The 22213-nt window shown below is 48.5% G+C and overlaps 1 protein-coding gene across 1 annotated transcript in view; it reads left to right on the top strand.

The window, feature by feature from the left end:
- ADCY10 (adenylate cyclase 10) overlaps positions 1-22213 on the top strand; it is an 803671-nt gene that overhangs the window by 91552 nt on the left and 689906 nt on the right. The window lies entirely within an intron of this gene.

Genomic DNA, 22213 nt, shown 5'->3' with positions numbered 1-22213 from the left:
GACTCAAAATAGGTCTCTTTGAGAACCCGAACTAGAGATACTATAATGATCCCGCAGAACAGTTTCCTCAATGTATTTTTCTGTCTCTGTCCAGATTTACTTCATTCTTACTACCTAGCCTTCAAGTTAGAAACATAGAAACATAGAAATAGACGGCAGATAAGGGCCACGGCCCATCTAGTCTGCCCACCCTAATGACCCTCCCCTACCTTTGCCTAGTGAATAGAGCCCACGTGTCGATCCCATTTGGTCTTAAAATCAGGCACGCTGCTGGCCTCAATCACCTGCAGTGGAAGACTATTCCAGCGATCAACCACCCTTTCAGTGAAAAAGAATTTCCTGGTGTCACCTCGTAGTTTCCCGCCTCTGATTTTCCTCGGATGCCCTCTTGTTGCCATGGGTCCCTTGAAAAAGAAGATATCTTCTTCCGCTTCGATGCGGCCCGTGAGATACTTGAACGTCTCGATCATGTCCCCCCTCTCTCTGCGCTCCTCAAGCGAGTATAGCTGCAGTTTGTCTAACCTTTCTTCGTACGGGAGATCTTTGAGTCCCGAGACTATCCGGGTGGCCATTCTCTGAACCGACTCCAATCTCAGCACATCTTTGCGATAATTTCTGTCCTTTTTGCTGGGCCCACCTGCAGCTTTCCATCGCTTTCCCTCACCTTGGTGCTCCTATTTTCCATCCCTTTTTTCCTAGGCTTTCACTAATTCTGCCCTCTTTCTCTTCCCTTCTGTACAGTGTTTGTTTTCTGTTGTTCTGCTACAGACCTCCCGGGCCATGATCAAAAGTGCACCAAAAGTAAAGGAATTTATTTCAAATGCAGCACTAATGTGTTCCTTGTTGACACTCATTGTAGATTTCAACCTACCTCTAGAAAATACCTTAAATATTCCAACGCCTTGATAAGAACATAAGAACATAAGAATTGCCACTGCTGAGTCAGACCAGTGGTCCATCATGCCTAGCAGTCCGCTCACGCGGCGGCCCTCTGGTCTAAGACCAGCACCCTAACTGAGACTAGTCCATTCCAGCGCACATTCTTGTTCAGCAGAAACTTGTCTAACTTTGTCTTGAATCCTTGGAGGGTGTTTTCCCTTATAATAGCCTCTGGAAGAGCGTTCCGGCTTTCTACCACTCTCTGGGTGAAGAAAAACTTCCTTACGTTTGTACGGAATCTATCCCCTTTCAACTTTAGAGAGTGCCCTCTTGTTCTCCCTATCTTGGAGAGGGTGAACAACCTGTCCTTATCTACAAGTCTATCCCCTACACACGAAAAAGGCCACACAGTAGACATAGTAATGGTAAATGACCCCAAACTGCTATCCTTCATCAAATGGTCACCAGAAATATGGTCAGATCACTATACATGCAATTCTACCTTAAACTGTGGAACACCATACAACAAAGCTAAACCATAAAGAAAATCCATCAAAGCTAAAGGTAAAATTCTGGGAAAAGATTGGTTCCTCGTTACAAATGATGTACCCAAACCCAGACCATTACCACAGCTACTAGTTTGGACGGATCATTGAAAACCAAAATTCGGTACAGCATGTACAAAGAGCAAAACGCCTGAAATTTGATGATGTTGTGTTTAGAGATAAATTTATCGTTGCTCTAAACCAGTTGGATGAGGACACAGATGTGTCAGATATGACTGATACTTGGTATCAGTTAGTATTGCTCCTTTACGGATGTTGACTGTCACTGCTATGAATAAACCCTGTCCTTGGAAAACAAATATACTCCAGGAGTTGAGACGAACAATTAGGAGATATGAAAGGTTATGGAAAAAAACCAAAGATGTCAATGCTTTTGATGATTATTACTTTTGTTTGTTGGAATATCGTGTTTACTCTGAGTTGGAAAGGGACTAATATTATTGTGAAAAGATTAAATCAGCTGATGCCAAGTGCCTTTTGAATACTTGTATTCTTCAGTTAGATTCAAAGGCAATGTTAGGAAGTTAATAATAATAATAATAATAATAACAGCTTATATACCGCAATACCGTGAAGTTCTATGCGGTTTACAAAAGATTAAGCAAAGGTACAAATTGACTGACTTCAAGAGGGGAAGAAGAAAGAGAAGTAATTAGACAGGAAATTCATTGTTGAAGAGAAAAGTGATCAAAAGGACAGTAGGTTGCTATTGAGAGGAAAGAGATAAGTGGATCAGTTGTCAAGATGTTTTAGGAACAGGTGTGTTTTTAGACGTTTCCTAAATACCTCATAAGTAGAGGGCGAAAGTAATTGTTCTAGGTCTTTACCCCATGATGCTGCTTGGTGTGAGAAAAGGAATTCATGGTGTTTTTTCAGTTTGCAACCTGTCACTGGGGGGGAAACGAAGTTGGAATGTGAACTTCTCTTGTGTCTGTTGGTTGAGAAGGAGAAAAGGTCAGTAATGTATTTGGGGGGCTTTAAAGCAGAAACAGGCAAATTTGAACTTTACGCGTGCCTTCATCGGCAGCCAATGTAGCTGCCGGTAGTAGGGTGTCAAGTGGTCAAATGTTTTTAGTCCAAAGATTAGTCTGACTGCCGCATTCTGCAACAGTTGTAGGCGTCGCATATTTTTTGGGGAAATTGCCAAATAGGCGGTTACAGTAGTCAAGCAGGCTTAGTACGAGGGATTGGACTAGGATTCTAAAAACCGATGTAACAAAATAAGCTTTAAGGGATCTGAGTTTCCAGAGAGTGAAAAATCCCTTTCTGATTAAGGAATCTACTTGGTCTTTCATGGTTAGGCATTGATCCAGAGTTACACCTAGTATCTTTATGGAGGGCTGGATAGGGTAACTAAGGTTATTGATACAGAGGGGTGATTTAATGTCAAGTGGATGTGGTGAAGCAATGAAAAAAGTCATTTTATCTGAATTAAGTTTGAGCCTAAAGTTTGTCATCCATTGTTCCATCATGTTTATAGCTTCTGAAGCTTTGGGAATAATTTCGGAGACAGAATTGGTGAATGGGATGATAATCGTAAAATCATCTGCATAACTAAATAGTTTTATCCCCAGCTGGGTTAGCTTCGTGCCCAGTGAGGACATGTAGACGTTGAAGAGCAATGGGGATAGTGGAGAGCCTTGGGGCACACCGGATGGATTGCTCCAGGTGTCGGAAAGCTCATAATTAAAACAAATCTGATAGGTGCGGGATATAAGGAAACCACGGAACCAGTTCAACACCTTATCCCGGATACCCATGGCATCTAGGCATTGCAGCAGTTTCATGTGGTCCACTAGATCAAAGGCAGAACTCATATCGAATTGCATTATCAGGGCATTAAGGCCTTTACTAAACAGTAGGTGCAAATTGTCTAAGATAGCCACAATTACTGTCTCCGTACTGAATAATGGCCTAAAACCAGATTGAATTTCATGGAGGAGAGAGAATTGATCAAGATAACCCATCAGTTGGGTGTAAACCAATCCCTCCATAATTTTTATAATAAACGGAATGGAAGCTACCGGTCTATAGTTGGCTGAGTATACTTTACGATTTTTTAGAATTGGGGTTATAATAATGTGACCATTATTAGAGAGGAATTTCCCATTGTTTAGTTCTACTTTACGGAGAGGGTGGTGGATGCCTGGAATGCGCTCTCGAGAGAGGTGGTGGAGAGTAAAACTGTGACTGAGTTCAAAGAAGCGTGGGATGAACACAGAAGATCTAGATTCAGAAAATATTATTAAATATTGAACTAAGGCCAGTACTGGGCAGACTTGCATGGTCTGTGTCTGTGTATGGCCGTTTGGTGGGGGATGGGCTGGGGAGGGCTTCAGTGGCTGGGAGGGTGTAGATGGGCTGGAGTAGATTTTAACGGAGATTTCGGCAGTTGGAACCCAAGCACAGTACCGGGTAGAGCTTTGGATTCTTGCCCAGAAATAGCTAAGAAAAAAACATTTAAAAATTTAAATTGAATTAAGTTGGGCAGACTGGATGGACCATTCGGGTCTTTATCTGCTGTCATCTACTATGTTACTATGTTAATTGTTTCAAGTTTCACTCTCCCTTTCTGATTGGTGGTCTAAGGAAGTGAATATGTTTTCTTCTTTAATTTTCTTCATATTTGAATCCACACTGTGTTGCTCTGACAAGAGTTTATCTTGTAATATTATGTTAAATTCATAAATAAATAAATAAAATAAAAAAAGATTCTTGGTGGCCCGGAGTGAAAAAACCTGCGAAACTCTTGGCTTGGTGGCCGAGAGTAAACAACCTGGGAGACGCTTGGCTTGGTGGCCGGGAGTAAAAAACAACTGGGAGACTCTTGGCTTGGTGGCCGGGAGTAAAAAAACCTGCAAGACTCTTGGCTTGGTGGCCGGGAGTAAAAAAACCTGTGATACTTTTGGGTTGGTGGCCGAGAGTAAAAAACCTGGGAGACTCTTGGCTTAGTGGTCGGGAGTGAAAAAACCTGCGAGACTCTTGGCTTGGTGGCTAGGAGTGCAAAAACCTATGAGACTCTTGCCTTGGTGGCCGGGAGTAAAAAAACCTGTGATACTTTTGGGTTGGTGGCCGAGAGTAAAAAACCTGGGAGACGCTTGGCTTGGTGGCCGGGAGTAAAAAAACCTGTGATACTTTTGGGTTGGTGGCCGAGAGTAAAAAACCTGGGAGACGCTTGGCTTGGTGGCCGGGAGTAAAAAAACCTGCGAGATTCTTGGCTTGCTGGCCGGGAGTGAAAAAACCTGTGAGACTCATGGCATGGTGGCCGGAAGTGAAAAGACCTGCGAGACACTTGGCTTGGTGGCCGGGAGTGAAAAAACCTGCGAGACACTTGGCTTGGTGCCGGGAGTGAAAAAACCTGCGAGACTCTTGTCTTGGTGGCCGGGAGTGAAAAAGCCTGCGAGAGTCTTTGCTTGGCGGCCGGGAATGAAAAAGCCTGCGAGACTCTTAGCTTGGTGGCTGGGAGTGAAAATAACTGCAAAACTCTTGGCTTGGAGGCCGAAGTAAAAAAACCTGCGAGACTTTTGGCTTCGTGGCCAGGAGTAAAAAAAATTGCAAGACTCTTGGCTTGGAGGCCAGAGTAAAAATACCTACGAGACTCCTGGCTTGGTGGCCGGGAGTGAAAAAACCTGCAAGACTCTTGGCTTGGTGGCCGGGAGTAAAAAAACCTGCGAGACTTTTGGCTTGGTGGCCAGAAGTAAAAAAAACCTGGGAGACTCTTGGCTTGGTGGCCGGGAGTAAAAAAAGCTGCGAGGATCTTGGCTTGGTGGCCGGGAGTATAAAAACCTGCGAGACTTTTGGCTTGGTGGCCAGGAGTAAAAAAAACCTGGGAGACTCTTGGCTTGGTGGCCGGGATTAAAAAAACCTGGGAGACTCTTGGCTTGGTGGCCGGGAGTAAAAAAACCTGCGAGACTCATGGCTTGGTGGCCGGGAGTAAAAAAAACCTGTGATACTTTTGGGTTGGTGGCCGAGAGTAAAAAACCTGTGAGAGTCTTGGGTTGGTGGTCGGGAGTGAAAAAACCTGCGAGACTATTGGCTTGGTGGCCGGGAGTAAAAAAACCTGCGAGACTCTTGGATTGGTGGCCGGGAGTAAACAACCTGGGAGACTCTTGGCTTGGTGGGCGGGAGTAGAAAAACCTACGAGACTCTTGGCTTAGTGGCAGTGAATAAAAAAAACCTGCGAGACTCTTGGCTTGGTGGCCGGGAGTGAAAAAACCTGCGAGACTCATGGCATGGTGGCTGGGAGTGAAAAGACCTGCGAGACACTTGGCTTGGTGGCCGGGAGTAAAAAACCTGCGAGACTCTTGGCTTGGTGGCCGTGAGTGAAAAAACCTGTGAGACTCATGGCTTGATGGCCGGGAGTAAAAAAACCTGTGAGACTTTTGGGTTGATGGCCGAGAGTAAACAACCTGGGAGACTCTTGGCTTAGTGGCCGGGATTAAAAAACCTGTGAGACTCTTGGCTTGGTGATCGGGAGTGAAAAAACCTGCGAGACTCTTGGCTTGGTGGCCGGGAGTAAAAAAACATGTGAGACTTTTGTGTTGGTGGCCGATAGTAAACAACCTGGGAGACTCTTGGCTTAGTGGCCGGGATTAAAAAACCTGTGAGACTCTTGGCTTGGTGGTCGGGAGTGCAAAAACCTATGAGACTCTTGCCTTGGTGGCCGGGAGTAAAAAAACCTGGGAGACTCTTGGCTTGGTGGCGGGAGTGAAAAAACCAGCGAGAGTCTTGGCTTAGTAACCGAGAGTGAAAAATCCTGTGAAACTCTTGGCTTGGTGGCTGGGAGTAAAAAAACCTGCGAGACTCTTGGCTTGGTGGCCGGGAGTTAAAAAACCTGCGAGACTCTTGGCTTGGTGTCCGGGAGTGAAAAAACCAGTAAGACTATTGGCTTGGTGGCCGGGAGTAAAAAAACCTGCGAGACTCTTGGCTTGGTGGCCGGGAGTGAAAAAACTTGTGAGACTCTTGGCTTGGTGGCCGGGAGTGAAAAAACCTGTAAGACTCTTGGCATGGTAGCCGGGAGTTTAAAAACCTGCGAGACTCTTGGCTTGGTGGCCCGGAGTGAAAAAACCTGCGAAACTCTTGGCTTGGTGGCCGAGAGTAAACAACCTGCGAGACTCTTGTCTTGGTGGCCGGGAGTGAAAAAGCCTGCGAGAGTCTTTGCTTGGCGGCCGGGAATGAAAAAGCCTGCGAGACTCTTAGCTTGGTGGCTGGGAGTGAAAATAACTGCAAGACTCTTGGCTTGGAGGCCGAAGTAAAAAAACCTGCGAGACTTTTTGCTTGGTGGCCGGGAGTAAAAAAAATTGCAAGACTCTTGGCTTGGTGGCCTGGAGTGAAAAAACCTGCAAAACTCTTGGATTGGTGGCCGGGAGTAAAAAAAACCTGTGATACTTTTGGGTTGGTGGCCGAGAGTAAAAAACCTGGGAGACTCTTGGCTTGGCGGCCGGGAGTGAAAAAACCTGTAAGACTATTGGCTTGGTGGCCGGGAGTAAAAAAACCTGTGATACTTTTGGGTTGGTGGCCGAGAGTAAAAAAAATTGCAAGACTCTTGGCTTGGAGGCCAGAGTAAAAAAACCTGCGAGACTCTTGGCTTGGTGGCCTGGAGTGAAAAAACCTGCAAAACTCTTGGCTTGGTGGCCGGGAGTAAAAAAAACCTGCGAGACTTTTGGCTTGGTGGACAGGAGTAAAAAAAACCTGCGAGACTCATGGCTTGGTGGCCGGGAGTAAAAAAAACCTATGATACTTTTGGGTTGGTGGCCGAGAGTAAAAAACCTGGGAGACTCTTGGCTTGGTGGTCGGGAGTGAAAAAACCTGCGAGACTCTTGGCTTGGTGGCCGGGAGTAAAAAAACCTGCGAGACTCTTGGATTGGTGGCCGGGAGTAAACAACCTGGGAGACTCTTGGCTTGGTGGCCGGGAGTAGAAAAACCTGCGAGACTCTTGGCTTGGTGGCCGGGAATAAAAAAAACCTGCGAGACTCTTGGCTTGGTGGCCGGGAGTGAAAAAACCTGCGAGACTCATGGCATGGTGGCTGGGAGTGAAAAGACCTGCGAGACACTTGGCTTGGTGGCCGGGAGTAAAAAACCTGCGAGACTCTTGGCTTGGTGGCCGGGAGTGAAAAAACCTGTGAGACTCATGGCTTGGTGGCCGGAAGTAAAAAAACCTGTGAGACTTTTGGGTTGGTGGCCGAGAGTAAACAACCTGGGAGACTCTTGGCTTAGTGGCCGGGATTAAAAAACCTGTGAGACTCTTGGCTTGGTGGTCGGGAGTGAAAAAACCTGCGAGATTCTTGGCTTGGTGGCCGGGAGTAAAAAAACATGTGAGACTTTTGTGTTGGTGGCCGATAGTAAACAACCTGGGAGACTCTTGGCTTAGTGGCCGGGATTAAAAAACCTGTGAGACTCTTGGCTTGGTGGTTGGGAGTGAAAAAACCTGTGAGACTCTTGGTTTGGTGGCCGGGAGTAAAAAAACCTGCGAGACTCTTGGCTTGGTTTCCGGGAGTGAAAAAACCTGCGAGACTATTGGCTTGTTGGCCGGGAGTAAAAAAACCTGCGAGACTCTTGGCATGGTGAAAGGGAGTGAAAAAACCCGCGAGACACTTGGCTTGGTGGCCGTGAGTGAAAAAACCTGCGAGACTCTTTGCTTAGTGCCCGGGAGTAAAAAAACCTGCAAGATTTTTGGCTTGGTGGCCGGGGAGTAAAAAAACCTGCGAGACTCTTGGATTGGTTGCTTGGAGTTGAAAAACCTGCGATACTCTTGGCTTGGTGGCCGAGAGTAAAAAAACCTGCAAGACTCATGGCTTAGTAGTCGGGTGTGAAAAAACCTGCGAGACTCTTGGCTTGGCGACCGGGAGTGAAAAAACCTGTGAAAATATTGGCTTGGTGGCCGGGAGTAAAAAAATCTGTGAGACTATTGGCTTGTTGGCCGAGAGTAAAAAACCTGGGAGACTCTTGGCTTGGTGGGAGTGCAAAAACCTGTGAGACTCTTGGCTTGGTGGCCAGGAGTGAAAAAACCTGTGAAAATATTGGCTTGGTGGCCGGGAGTGAAAAAACCTGCGAGACTCTTGGCTTGGTGGCCGAGAGTAAACAACCTGGGAGACTCTAGGCTTGGTAGTCGGGAGTAGAAAAACCTGCGAGACTCTTGGCATGATGGCCGGAAGTAAAAAAAACCTGCGAGACTCTTGGCTTGGTGGCCGGGAGTGAACAAACCTGCGAGACGCTTGGTTTGGTGCCGGGAGTGAAAAAACCTGCGAGACTCTTGGATTGGTGGTCGGGAGTGAAAAAACCTTCGAGACCCTTGGCTTGGTGGCCGGGAGTAAAAAAAACCTGCGAGACTCTTGGCTTGGTAGTCGGGAGTGAAAAAACCTGTGAGACTTTTGGCTTGGTGGCCGGAAGTAAAAAAAACCTGCGAGACTCTTGGCTTGGTGGTCGGGAGTGAAAAAACCTGCGAGACTCTTGGCTTGGTGGCTAGGAGTGCAAAAACCTGTGAGACTCTTGGCTTGGTGGCCGGGAGTAAAAAAACCTGGGAGACTCTTGGCTTGGTGGCCGGGAGTGAAAAAACCAGCGAGAGTCTTGGCTTAGTGGCCAAATGTGAAAAATCCTGCGAGACTCTTGGCTTGGTGGCTGGGAGTAAAAAAACCTGCGAGACTCTTGGCTTGGTGGCCGGGAGTTAAAAAACCTGCGAGACTCTTGGCTTGGTGGCCGGGAGTGAAAAAACCTGTAAGACTATTGGCTTGGTGGCATGGAGTAAAAAAAACCTGCGAGACTCTTGGCTTGGTGGCCGGGAGTGAAAAAACCTGCGAGACTCTTGGCTTGGTGGCCGGGAGTGAAAAAACTTGTGAGACTATTGGCATGGTGGCCGGGAGTAAAAAAATCTGTGAGACTATTGGCTTGGTGGCCAAGAGTAAAAAACCTGGGAGACTCTTTGCTTGGTGGGAGTGCAAAAACCTGTGAGACTCTTGGCATGGTAGCCGGGAGTTAAAAAACCTGCGAGACTCTTGGCTTGGTGGCTCGGAGTGAAAAAACCTGCGAGACACTTGGCTTGGTGCCTGGAGTGAAAAAACCTGCGAGACTCTTGGCTTGGTGGCCGGTAGTGAAAAAACCTGCGAGACTCTTTGCTTGGCGGCCGGGAGTGAAAAAGCCTGCTAGACTCTTGGCTTGGTGGCCGGGAGTGAAAAAAACTGCAAGACTCTTGGCTTGGAGGCTGAAGTAAAAAAACTTGCGAGACTTTTGGCTTGGTGGCCGGGAGTAAGAAAAATTGCAAGACTCTTGGCTTGGAGGCCAGAGTAAAAAAAACCTGCAAGACTCTTGGCTTGGTGGCCGGGAGTGAAAAAACCTGCAAGACTCTTGGCTTGGTGGCCGTGAGTAAAAAAACCTGCGAGACTTTTGGCTTGGTGGCCGGGAGTAAACAACCTGGGAGACTCTTGGATTGATGTCCGGGAGTAAAAAAACCTGCGAGACTCATGGCTTGGTGGCCGGGAGTAAAAAAACCTGTGAGACTTTTGGGTTGGTGGCCGAGAGTAAAAAACCTGAGAGACTCTTGGCTTGGTAGCCGGGAGTAAAAAAACCTGCGAGACTCTTGGATTGGTGGCCGGGAGTAAAAAAACCTGCGAGACTCTTGGCTTGGTGGCCGGGAGTTAAAAAATCTGCGAGACTCTTGGTTTGGTGGCCGGGAGTGAAAAAGCTGTATGACTATTGCCTTGGTTGCCGGGAGTGAAAAAACCTGCGAGACTCTTGGCTTGGTGGCCGGGAGTGAAAATACCAGCGAGACTCTTGGCTTGGTGGCCGAGAGTGAAAAAAACCAGCGAGACTCTTGGCTTGGTGGCCGGGAGTGAAAAAACTTGTGAGACTATTGGCTTGGTGGCCGGGAATAAAAAAATATGTGAGACTATTGGCTTGGTGGCCGAGAGTTAAAAACCTGGGAGACTCTTGGCTTGGTGGCCGGGAGTAAAAAAAGCAGCGAGAATCTTGGCTTGGTGGCCGGGAGAATAAAAACCTGCGAGACCTTTGGCTTCGTGGCCAGGAGTAAAAAAAACCTGGGAGACTTTTGGCTTGGTGGCCGGGATTAAAAAAACCTGGGAGACTCTTGGCTTGGTGGCCGAGAGTAAAAAACCTGTGAGACTCTTGGCTTGGTGGTCGGGAGTGAAAAAACCTGCGAGACCCTTGTCTTGGTGGCCGGGAGTAAAAAAAACCTGCGAGACTCTTGGATTGGTGGCCGGGAGTAAACAACCTGGGAGACTCTTGGCTTGGTGGCCGGGAGTAGAAAAACCTGCGAGACTCTTGGCTTGGTGGCCGGGAATAAAAAAAACCTGCGAGACTCTTGGCTTGGTGGCTGGGAGTGAAAAAACCTGCGAGACTCATAGCATGGTGGCTGGGAGTGAAAAGACCTGCGAGACACTTGGCTTGGTGGCCGGGAGTAAAAAACCAGCGAGACTCTTGGCTTGGTGGCCCTGAGTGAAAAAACCTGTGAGACTTTTGGGTTGGTGGCCGAGAGTAAACAACCTGGGAGACTCTTGGCTTAGTGGCCGGGATTAAAAAACCTGTGAGACTCTTGGCTTGGTGATCGGGAGTGAAAAACCTGCGAGACTCTTGGCTTGGTGGCCGGGAGTAAAAAAACATGTGAGACTTTTGTGTTGGTGGCCGATAGTAAACAACCTGGGAGACTCTTGGCTTAGTGGCCGGGATTAAAAAACCTGGGAGACTCTTGGCTTGGTGGTCGGGAATGCAAAAACCTATGAGACTCTTGCCTTGGTGGCCGGGAGTAAAAAAACCTGGGAGACTCTTGGCTTGGTGGCGGGAGTGAAAAAACCAGCGAGAGTCGGCTTAGTGGCCGAGAATGAAAAATCCTGCGAAACTCTTGGCTTGGTGGCTGGGAGTAAAAAAACCTGCGAGACTCTTGGCTTGGTGGCCGGGAGTTAAAAAACCTGTGAGACTCTTGGCTTGGTGTCCGGGAGTGAAAAAACCTGTAAGACTATTGGCTTGGTGGCTGGGAGTAAAAAAACCTGCGAGACTCTTGGCTTGGTGGCCGGGAGTGAAAAAACTTGTGAGACTCTTGGCTTGGTGGCCGGGAGAGAAAAAACTTGTGAAACTCTTGGCTTGGTGGCCGGGAGTAAAAAAATCTTGGAGACTCTTGGCTTGGTGGCCGGGAGTGAAAAAACCTGTAAGACTATTGGCTTGGTGGCCGGGAGTAAAAAAACCTGCGAGACTCTTGGCTTGGTGGCCGGGAGTGAAAAAACCTGCGAGACTCTTGGCTTGGTGGCCAGGAGTGAAAAAACTTGTGAGACTATTGGCTTGGAGGCCGGGAGTAAAAAAATCTGTGAGACTATTGGCTTGGTGGCCGAGAGTAAAAAACCTGGGAGACTCTTGGCTTGGTGGGAGTGCAAAAACCTGTGAGACTCTTGGCATGGTAGCCGGGAGTAAAAAAACCTGCGAGACTCTTGGCTTGGTGGCCCGGAGTGAAAAAACCTGCGAGACACTTGGCTTGGTGCTAGGAGTGAAAAAACCTGCGAGACTCTTGGCTTGGTGGCCGGGAGTGAAAAAACCTGCGAGACTCTTTGCTTGGCGGCCGGGAGTGAAAAAACTTGTGAGACTATTGGCTTGGTGGCCGGGAGTAAAAAAAACTGCAAGACCCTTGGCTTGGAGGCTGAAGTAAAAAAACTTGCGAGACTTTTGGCTTGGTGGCCGGGAGTTAGAAAAATTGCAAGACTCTTGGCTTGGAGGCCAGAGTAAAAAAACCTGCGAGACTCTTGGCTTGGTGGCCGGGAGTGAAAAATCCTGCAAGACTCTTGGCTTGGTGGACGTGAGTAAAAAAACCTGCGAGACTTTTGGCTTGGTGGCCGGGAGTAAAAAAACTTGCGAGACTCTTGGATTGGTGGCCGGGAGTAAACAACCTGGGAGACTCTTGGCTTGGTGGCTGGGAGTAGAAAAACATGCGAGACTCTTGGCTTGGTGGCCGGGAGTAAAAAAAACCTGCGAGACTCTTGGATTGGTGGCCGGGAGTAAAAAAACCTGCGAGACTCTTGGTTTGGTGGCCGGGAGTGAAAAAACCTGTATGACTAATGGCTTGGTGGCCGGGAGTGAAAAAACCTGCGAGACTCTTGGCTTGGTGGCCGGGAGTGAAAAAACCAGCGAGACTCTTGGCTTGGTGGCCAGGAGTGAAAAAACCAGCGAGACTCTTGGCTTGGTGGCCGGGAGTGAAAAAACTTGTGAGACTATTGGCTTGGTGGCCGGGAGTAAAAAAATCTGTGAGACTATTGGCTTGGTGGCCGTGAGTAAAAAACCTGGGAGACTCTTGGCTTGATGGGAGTGCAAAAACCTGTGAGACTCTTGGCTTGGTGGCCAGGAGTGCAAAAACCTGTGAGACTCTTGGCTTGGTGGCCAGGAGTAAAAAAATCTGGGAGACTCTTGGCTTGGTGGCCGGGAGTGAAAAAACCTGTAAGACTCTTGGCATGGTAGCCGGGAGTTAAAAAACCTGCGAGACTCTTGGCTTGGTGGCCCGGAGTAAAAAACCTGCGAGACTCTTGGCTTGGTGGCCGAAAGTAAACAACCTGGGAGACTCTTGGCTTGGTGGCCGGGAGTAAAAAAACCTGCGAGACTCTTGGCTTGGTGGCCGGGAGTAAAAAAAACCTGCGAGATTTTTGGCTTGGAGGCCAGGAGTAAAAAAAACCTAGGAGACTCTTGGCTTGGTGGTCGGGTGTAAAAAAACCTGCGAGACTCTTGGTTTGGTGGCCGGGAGTAAAAAACCTGGGAGACTCTTGGCTTGGTGGCCGGGAGTAAAAAAAAACCTGCGAGACTCTTGGCTTGGTGGCCGGGATTAAAAAAACCTGCGAGACTCTTGGATTGGTGGCCTGGAGTAAAAAAACCTGTGAGACTCATGGATTGGTGGTCGGGATTAAAAAACCTGTGAGACTTTTGGGTTGGTGGCCGAGAGTAAATAACCTGGGAGACTCTTGGCTTGGTGGTCGGGAGTGAGAAAAGCTGCGAGACTCTTGGCTTGGTGGCCGAGAATAAAAAACCTGCGAGACTCTTGGATTGGTGCCCGGGAGTAAAAAAACCTGCGAGACTCTTGGCTTGGTGGCCGGGAGTGAAAAAACCTGCGAGACTCTTGGCTTGGTGACCGGGAGTGAAAAAACCTGTGAGACTATTGGCTTGGTGTCCGGGAGTAAAAAAATCTGTGAGACTATTGGCTTGGTGGCCGAGAGTAAAAAACCTGGGAGGCTCTTGGCTTGGTGGGAGTGCAAAAACCTGTGAGACTCTTGGCTTGGTGGCCAGGAGTGCAAAAGCCTGTGAGACTCTTGGCTTGGTGGCCGGGAGTAAAAAAATCTGGGAGACTCTTGGCTTTGTGGCCGGGAGTGAAAAAACCTGCGAGACTCTTGGCTTGGCGGCCGGGAGTAAAAAAAAGCTGCTAGACTCTTGGCTTGGTGGCCGGGAGTGAAAAACCTGTGAGACTCATGGCATGATGGCCGGGAGTGAAAAGACCTGCGAGACACTTGTCTTGGTTAACGGGAGAAAAAACCTGGGAGACTCTTGGCTTGGAGGCCGGGAGTAATAAAAAACCTGCGAGACTCTTGGCTTAGTGGCCGGGATTAAAAAAACCTTCGAGACTCTTGGAATGGTGGCCGGGAGTAAAAAAACCTGCGAGACTCATGCCTTGGTGGCCGGGAGTAAAAAAACCTGTGAGACTTTTGGGTTGGGGTCGGGAGTGAAAAAACCTGCAAGACTCTTGGCTTGGTGGCCGGGAGTAAAAAAACCTGCGAGACTCTTGGATTGGTGGCCGGGAGTAAAAAAACCTGCGAGACTCTTGGCTTGGTGGCCGTGAGTAAAAAAAATTGCAAGACTCTTGGCTTGGAGGCCAGAGTAAAAAACCTGTGAGACTCTTGGCTTGGTGGCCGGGAGTGAAAAAACCTGCGAGACTCTTGGCTTGGTGGCTGTGAGTAAATAAACCTGCGAGAATTTTGGCTTGGTGGCCAGGAGTAAAAAAAACCTAGGAGACTCTTGGCTTGGTGGCAGGGAGTAAAAAAACCTGCGAGACTCTTGGCTTGGTGGCCGGGAGTAAAAAAAACCTGCGAGACTTTTGGCTTGGAGGCCAGGAGTAAAAATAACCTGGGAGACTCTTGGCTTGGTGGTCGGGTGTAAAAAAACCTGCGAGACTCTTGGTTTGGTGGCTGGCGGTAAAAAACCTGGGAGATTCTTGGCTTGGTGGCCGGGAGTAAAAAAAAACCTGCGAGACTCTTGGCTTGGTGGCCGGGATTAAAAAAACCTGCGAGACTCTTGGATTGGTGGCCGGGAGTAAAAAAACCTGTGAGACTCATGGATTGGTGGTCGGGATTAAAAAACCTGTGAGACTTTTGGGTTGGTGGCCGAGAGTAAATAACCTGGGAGACTCTTGGCTTGGTGGTCGGGAGTGAGAAACCTGCGAGACTCTTGGCTTGGTGGCCGAGAGTAAAAAACCTGCGAGACTCTTGGATTGGTGGCCGGGAGTAAAAAAACCTGCGAGACTCTTGGCTTGGTGGCTGGGAGTGAAAAAACCTGCGAGACTCTTGGCTTGGTGACCGGGAGTAAAAAAACCTGTGAGACTTTTGGGTTGGGGTCGGGAGTGAAAAAACCTGCGAGACTCTTGGCTTGGTGGCCGGGAGTAAAAAAACCTGTGAGACTCTTGGATTGGTTGCCAGGAGTAAAAAAACCTGCGAGACTCTTGGCTTGGTGGTCGGGAGTGAAAAAACCTGCGAGACTCTTGGCTTGGTGACTTGGATTGAAAAAACCTGTGAGACTATTGGCTTGGTGGCCGGGAGTAAAAAAATCTGTGAGACTATTGGCTTGGTGGCCGAGAGTAAACAACCTGGGAGACTCTTGGCTTAGTGGCTGGGATTAAAAAACCTGCGAGACTCTTGGCTTGGTGGTCGGGAGTAAAAAAACCTGCGAGACTCTTGGTTTGGTGGCCGGGAGTAAAAAAACTTACGAATACTAAACAAATACTTCTGTTCTGTGTTCACAGAAGAAAATCCTGGAGAAGGACCGAGATTGTCTGGCAAAGTTACACAAGAAAATGGAGTAGATTCTGTGCTGTTCACGGAGGAGGGTGTTTATGAGCAACTAGAAAAACTGAAGGTGGTCAAAGCGATGAGACCAGACGGGATCCATCCCAGGATACTAAGGGAGCTCAGAGAGGTTCTGGCGAGTCCTATTAAAGACTTGTTCAACAAATCTCTGGAGACGGGAGTGATTCCTGGGGATTGGAGGAGAGCTGATGTGGTCCCTATTCATAAAAGTGGTCACAGGGATGAAGCAGGAAACTACAGGCCGGTGAGCCTCACTTCAGTTGTTGGAAAAATAATGGAAATGTTGCTGAAAGAAAGGATAGTGTATTTCCTTGAATCTAATGGGTTACAGGATCCGAGGCAACATGGCTTTACAAAAGGTAAATCGTGCCAAACGAACCTGATTGAATTTTTTGATTGGGTGACCAGAGAGCTGGATCGAGGACATATGCTAGATGTAATTTACTTGGATTTCAGCAAAGCCTTTGATACAGTTCCTCATAGGAGGCTGTTGAACAAACTTGAAGGGCTGAAGTTAGGACCCAAAGTGGTGAACTGGGTCAGAAACTGGCTGTCGGACAGACGCCAGAGGGTGGTGGTTAATGGAAGTCGTTCGAAGGAAGGAAAGGTGACTAGTGGAGTCCCTCAGGGTTCGGTGCTGGGGCCAATCCTGTTCAATATGTTTTTTGAGTGACATTGCTGAAGGGTTAGAAGGAAAAGTGTGCCTTTTTGCAGATGATACCAAGATTTGTAACAGAATAGACACCTAAGAGGGAGTGGAAAATATGAAAAAGGATCTGCAAAAGTTAGAGGAATGGTCTAATGCCTGGCAACTAAAATTCAATGCAAAGAAATGCAGAGTAATGCATTTGGGGATTAATAATAGGAAGGAACCGTATATGCTGGGAGGAGAGAAGCTGATATGCACGGACGGGGAGAGGGACCTTGGGGTGATAGTGTCCGAAGATCTAAAGGCGAAAAAACAGTGTGATAAGGCAGTGGCTGCTGCCAGAAGGATTCTGGGCTGTATAAAGAGAGGCGTAGTCAGTAGAAGGAAGAAGGTGTTGATGCCCTTGTACAGGTCATTGGTGAGGCCCCACTTGGAGTATTGTGTTCAGTTTTGGAGACCGAATCTGGCGAAAGACGTAAGAAGACTTGAGGCGGTCCAGAGGAGGGCAACGAAAATGATAGGAGGCTTGCGCCAGAAGACGTATGAGGAGAGACTGGAAGCCCTGAATATGTATACCCTAGAGGAAAGGAGAGACAGGGGAGATATGATTCAGACGTTCAAATACTTAAAGGGTATTAACGTAGAACAAAATCTTTTCCAGAGAAAGGAAAATGGTAAAACCAGAGGACATAATTTGAGGTTGAGGGGTGGTAGATTCAGGGGCAATGTTAGAAAATTCTACTTTACGGAGAGGGTGGTGGATGCCTGGAATGCGCTCCCGAGAGAGGTGGTGGAGAATAAAACTGTGACTGAGTTCAAAGAAGCGTGAGATGAACACAGAAGATTTAGAATCAGAAAATAATATTAAAGATTGAACTAGGCCAGTTACTGGGCAGACTTGTACGGTCTGCGTCTGTGTATGGCCGTTTGGAGGAGGATGGGCAGGGGAGGGCTTCAATGGCTGGGAGGGTTTAGATGGGCTGGAGTAAGTCTTAACAGAGATTTCGGCAGTTGGAACCCAAGCACAGTACCGGGTAAAGCTTTGGATTATCGCCCAGAAATAGCTAAGAAGAAAAAAAAAAAAAAATTTTTAATTGAATCAGGTTGGGCAGACTGGATGGACCATTCGGGTCTTTATCTGCCGTCATCTACTATTTTACTATATGAGACTCTTGGCTTGGTGGCCGGGAGTGAAAAAACCTAGAGACTCTTGGCTTGGTGACCGGGAGTGAAAAAACCTGTGACACTATTGGCTTGGTGGCCGGGAGTAAAAAAATCTGTGAGACTATTGGCTTGGTGGCCGAGAGTAAAAAACCTGCGAGACTCTTGGCTTGGTGGCTGGGAGTATAAAAACCTGCGAGACTTTTGGCTTGGTGGCCAGTAGTAAAAAAAACCTGGGAGACTCTTGGGTTGGTGGCCGAGAGTAAAAAAACCTGCGAGACTCTTGGCTTGGTGGCCGGGAGTAAAAAACCTGGGAGACTCTTGGCTTGGTGGCCGGAAGTAAAAAAAAACCTGCGAGACTCTTGGCTTGGTGGCCGGGATTAAAAAAACCTGCGAGACTTTTGACTTGGTGGCCGGGAGTAAAAAAACCTGCGAGACTCATGGCTTGGTGGCCGGGAGTAAAAAAACCTGTGATACTTTTCGGTTGGTGGCCGTGAGTAAAAAACCTGGGAGACTCTTGGCTTAGTGGTCGGGAGTGAAAAAACCTGGGAGACTCTTGGCTTGGTGGCCGGGAGTGAAAAAACCAGCGAGAGTCTTGGCTTAGTGGCCGAGAGTGAAAAATCCTGCGAGACTCTTGGCTTGGTGGCTGGGAGTAAAAAAACCTGCGAGACTCTTGACTTGGTGGCCGGGAGTTAAAAAACCTGCGAGACTCTTGGCTTGGTGTCCGGGAGTGAAAAAACCTGTAAGACTATTGGCTTGGTGGCCGGGAGTAAAAAAACATGTGATACTTTTGGGATGGTGGCCGAGAGTAAAAAAAATTGCAAGACTCTTGGCTTGGAGGCCAGAGTAAAAAAACCTGCGAGACTCTTGGCTTGGTGGCCTGGAGTGAAAAAACCTGCAAAACTCTTGGCTTGGTGGCCAGGAGTAAAAAAAACCTGTGATACTTTTGGGTTGGTGGCCGAGAGTAAAAAACCTGGGAGACTCTTGGCTTGGTGGTCGGGAGTGAAAAAACCTGCGAGACTCTTGGCTTGGTGGCCGGGAGTAAAAAAACCTGCGAAACTCTTGGATTGGTGGCCGGGAGTAAACAACCTGGGAGACTCTTGGCTAGGTGGCCGGGAGTAGAAAAACCTGCGAGACTCTTGGCTTGGTGGCCGGGAATAAAAAAAACCTGCGAGACTCTTGGCTTGGCGGCCGGGAGTGAAAAAACCTGTAAGACTATTGGCTTGGTGGCCGGGAGTAAAAAAACCTGTGATACTTTTGGGTTGGTGGCCGAGAGTAAAAAAAATTGCAAGACTCTTGGCTTGGAGGCCAGAGTAAAAAAACCTGCGAGACTCTTGGCTTGGTGGCCTGGAGTGAAAAAACCTGCAAAACGCTTGGCTTGGTGGCCGGGAGTAAAAAAAACCTGCGAGACTTTTGGCTTGGTGGACAGGAGTAAAAAAAACCTGCGAGACTCATGGCTTGGTGGCCGGGAGTAAAAAAAACCTGTGATACTTTTGGGTTGGTGGCCGAGAGTAAAAAACCTGGGAGACTCTTGGCTTGGTGGTCGGGAGTGAAAAAACCTGCGAGACTCTTGGCTTGGTGGCCGGGAGTAAAAAAACCTGCGAAACTCTTGGATTGGTGGCCGGGAGTAAACAACCTGGGAGACTCTTGGCTAGGTGGCCGGGAGTAGAAAAACCTGCGAGACTCTTGGCTTGGTGGCCGGGAATAAAAAAAACCTGCGAGACTCTTGGCTTGGTGGCCGGGAGTGAAAAAACCTGCGAGACTCATGGCATGGTGGCTGGGAGTGAAAAGACATGCGAGACACTTGGCTTGGTGGCCGGGAGTAAAAAACCTGCGAGACTCTTGGCTTGGTGGCCGTGAGTGAAAAAACCTGTGAGAATCATGGCTTGGTGGCCAGGAGTAAAAAAACCTGTGAGACTTTTGGGTTGGTGGCCGAGAGTAAACAACCTGGGAGACTCTTGGCTTAGTGGCCGGGATTAAAAAACCTGTGAGACTCTTGGCTTGGTGGTCGGGAGTGAAAAAACCTGCGAGACTCTTGGCTTGGTGGCCGGGAGTAAAAAAACATGTGAGACTTTTGTGTTGGTGGCCGATAGTAAACAACCTGGGAGACTCTTGGCTTAGTGGCCGGGATTAAAAAACCTGTGAGACTCTTGGCTTGGTGGTCGGGAGTGAAAAAACCTGTGAGACTCTTGGCTTGGTGGCCGGGAGTGAAAAAACCAGCGAGACTCTTGGCTTGGTGGCCGGGAGTGAAAAAACTTGTGAGACTATTGGCTTGGTGGCCGGGAATAAAAAAATATGTGAGACTATTGGCTTGGTGGCCGAGAGTAAAAAACCTGGGAGACTCTTGGCTTGGTGGCCGGGAGTAAAAAAAGCAGCGAGAATCTTGGCTTGGTGGCCGGGAGTATAAAAACCTGCGAGACCTTTGGCTTCGTGGCCAGGAGTAAAAAAAACCTGGGAGACTTTTGGCTTGGTGGCCGGGATTAAAAAAACCTGGGAGACTCTTGGCTTGGTGGCCGGGAGTAAAAAAACCTGCGAGACTCATGGCTTGGTGGCCGGGAGTAAAAAAAACCTGTGATACTTTTGGGTTGGTGGCCGAGAGTAAAAAAACCTGTGAGACTCTTGGCTTGGTGGTCGGGAGTGAAAAAACCTGCGAGACCCTTGGCTTGGTGGCCGGGAGTAAAAAAAACCTGCGAGACTCTTGGATTGGTGGCCGGGAGTAAACAACCTGGGAGACTCTTGGCTTGGTGGCCGGGAGTAGAAAAACCTGCGAGACTCTTGGCTTGGTGGCCGGGAATAAAAAAAAACCTGCGAGACTCTTGGCTTGGTGGCTGGGAGTGAAAAAACCTGCGAGACTCATAGCATGGTGGCTGGGAGTGAAAAGACCTGCGAGACACTTGGCTTGGTGGCCGGGAGTAAAAAACCTGCGAGACTCTTGGCTTGGTGGCCGTGAGTGAAAAAACCTGTGAGACTCATGGCTTGGTGGCCGGGAGTAAAAAAAACCTGTGAGACTTTTGGGTTGGTGGCCGAGAGTAAACAACCTGGGAGACTCTTGGCTTAGTGGCCGGGATTAAAAAACCTGTGAGACTCTTGGCTTGGTGATCGGGAGTGAAAAAACCTGCGAGACTCTTGGCTTGGTGGCCGGGAGTAAAAAAACATGTGAGACTTTTGTGTTGGTGGCCGATAGTAAACAACCTGGGAGACTCTTGGCTTAGTGGCCGGGATTAAAAAACCTGGGAGACTCTTGGCTTGGTGGTCGGGAGTGCAAAAACCTATGAGACTCTTGCCTTGGTGGCCGGGTGTAAAAAAACCTGGGAGACTCTTGGCTTGGTGGCGGGAGTGAAAAAACCAGCGAGAGTCTTGGCTTAGTGGCCGAGAATGAAAAATCCTGCGAAACTCTTGGCTTGGTGGCTGGGAGTAAAAAAACCTGCGAGACTCTTGGCTTGGTGGCCGGGAGTTAAAAAACCTGTGAGACTCTTGGCTTGGTGTCCGGGAGTGAAAAAACTTGTAAGACTATTGGCTTGGTGGCCGGGAGTAAAAAAATTGTGAGACTCTTGGCTTGGTGGCCGGGTGTGAAAAAATTTGTGAAACTCTTGGCTTGGTGGCCGGGAGTAAAAAAATCTTGGAGACTCTTGGCTTGGTGGCCGGGAGTGAAAAAACCTGCGAGACTCTTGGCTTGGTGGCCGGGAGTGAAAAAACCTGCGAGACTCTTGGCTTTGTGGCCGGGAGTGAAAAAACTTGTGAGACTATTGGCTTGGTGGCCGGGAGTAAAAAAATCTGTGAGACTATTGGCTTGGTGGCCGAGAGTAAAAAACCTGGGAGACTCTTGGCTTGGTGGGAGTGCAAAAACCTGTGAGACTCTTGGCATGGTAGCCGGGAGTAAAAAAACCTGCGAGACTCTTGGCTTGGTGGCCCAGAGTGAAAAAACCTGCGAGACACTTGGCTTGGTGCTTGGAGTGAAAAAACCTGCGAGACTCTTGGCTTGGTGGCCGGGAGTGAAAAAACCTGCGAGACTCTTTGCTTGGCGGCCGGGAGTGAAAAAGCCTGCGAGACTCTTGGCTTGGTGGCCGGGAGTGAAAAAAACTGCAAGACTCTTGGCTTGGAGGCTGAAGTAAAAAAACTTGCGAGACTTTTGGCTTGGTGGCCGGGAGTAAGAAAAATTGCAAGACTCTTGGCTTGGAGGCCAGAGTAAAAAAACCTGCGAGACTTTTGGCTTTGTGGCCGGGAGTAAAAAAACTTGCGAGACTCTTGGATTGGTGGCCGGGAGTAAAAAACCTGGGAGACTCTTGGCTTGGTGGCTGGGCGTAGAAAAACCTGCGAGACTCTTGGCTTGGTGGCCGGGAGTAAAAAAAACCTGCGAGACTCTTGGATTGGTGGCCGGGAGTAAAAAAACCTGCGAGACTCATGGCTTGGTGGCCGGGAGTAAAAAAACCTGTGAGACTTTTGGGTTGGTGGCCGAGAGTAAAAAACCAGGGAGACTCTTGGCTTGGTGGCCGGGAGTAAAAAAACCTGCGAGACTCTTGGATTGGTGGCCGGGAGTGAAAAAACCAGCGAGACTCTTGGCTTGGTGGCCAGGAGTGAAAAAACCAGCGAGACTCTTGGCTTGGTGGCCGAGAGTGAAAAAACTTGTGAGACTATTGGCTTGGTGGCCGGGAGTAAAAAAAATCTGTGAGACTATTGGCTTGGTGGCCGTGAGTAAAAAACCTGGGAGACTCTTGGCTTGATGGGAGTGCAAAAACCTGTGAGACTCTTGGCTTGGTTGCCGGGAGTAAAAAAATCTGGGAGACTCTTTGCTTGGTGGCCGGGAGTGAAAAAACCTGTAAGACTCTTGGCATGGTAGCCGGGAGTTAAAAAACCTGCGAGACTCTTGGCTTGGTGGCCCGGAGTAAAAAACCTGCGAGACTCTTGGC

The sequence above is a fragment of the Geotrypetes seraphini genome, chromosome 5 (assembly GCF_902459505.1).
Source record: "Geotrypetes seraphini chromosome 5, aGeoSer1.1, whole genome shotgun sequence".
NCBI lineage: Eukaryota > Metazoa > Chordata > Amphibia > Gymnophiona > Dermophiidae > Geotrypetes > Geotrypetes seraphini.
Note: the sequence above shows the minus strand (reverse complement) of the source record. Positions and strands in the feature narration are given on the sequence as shown.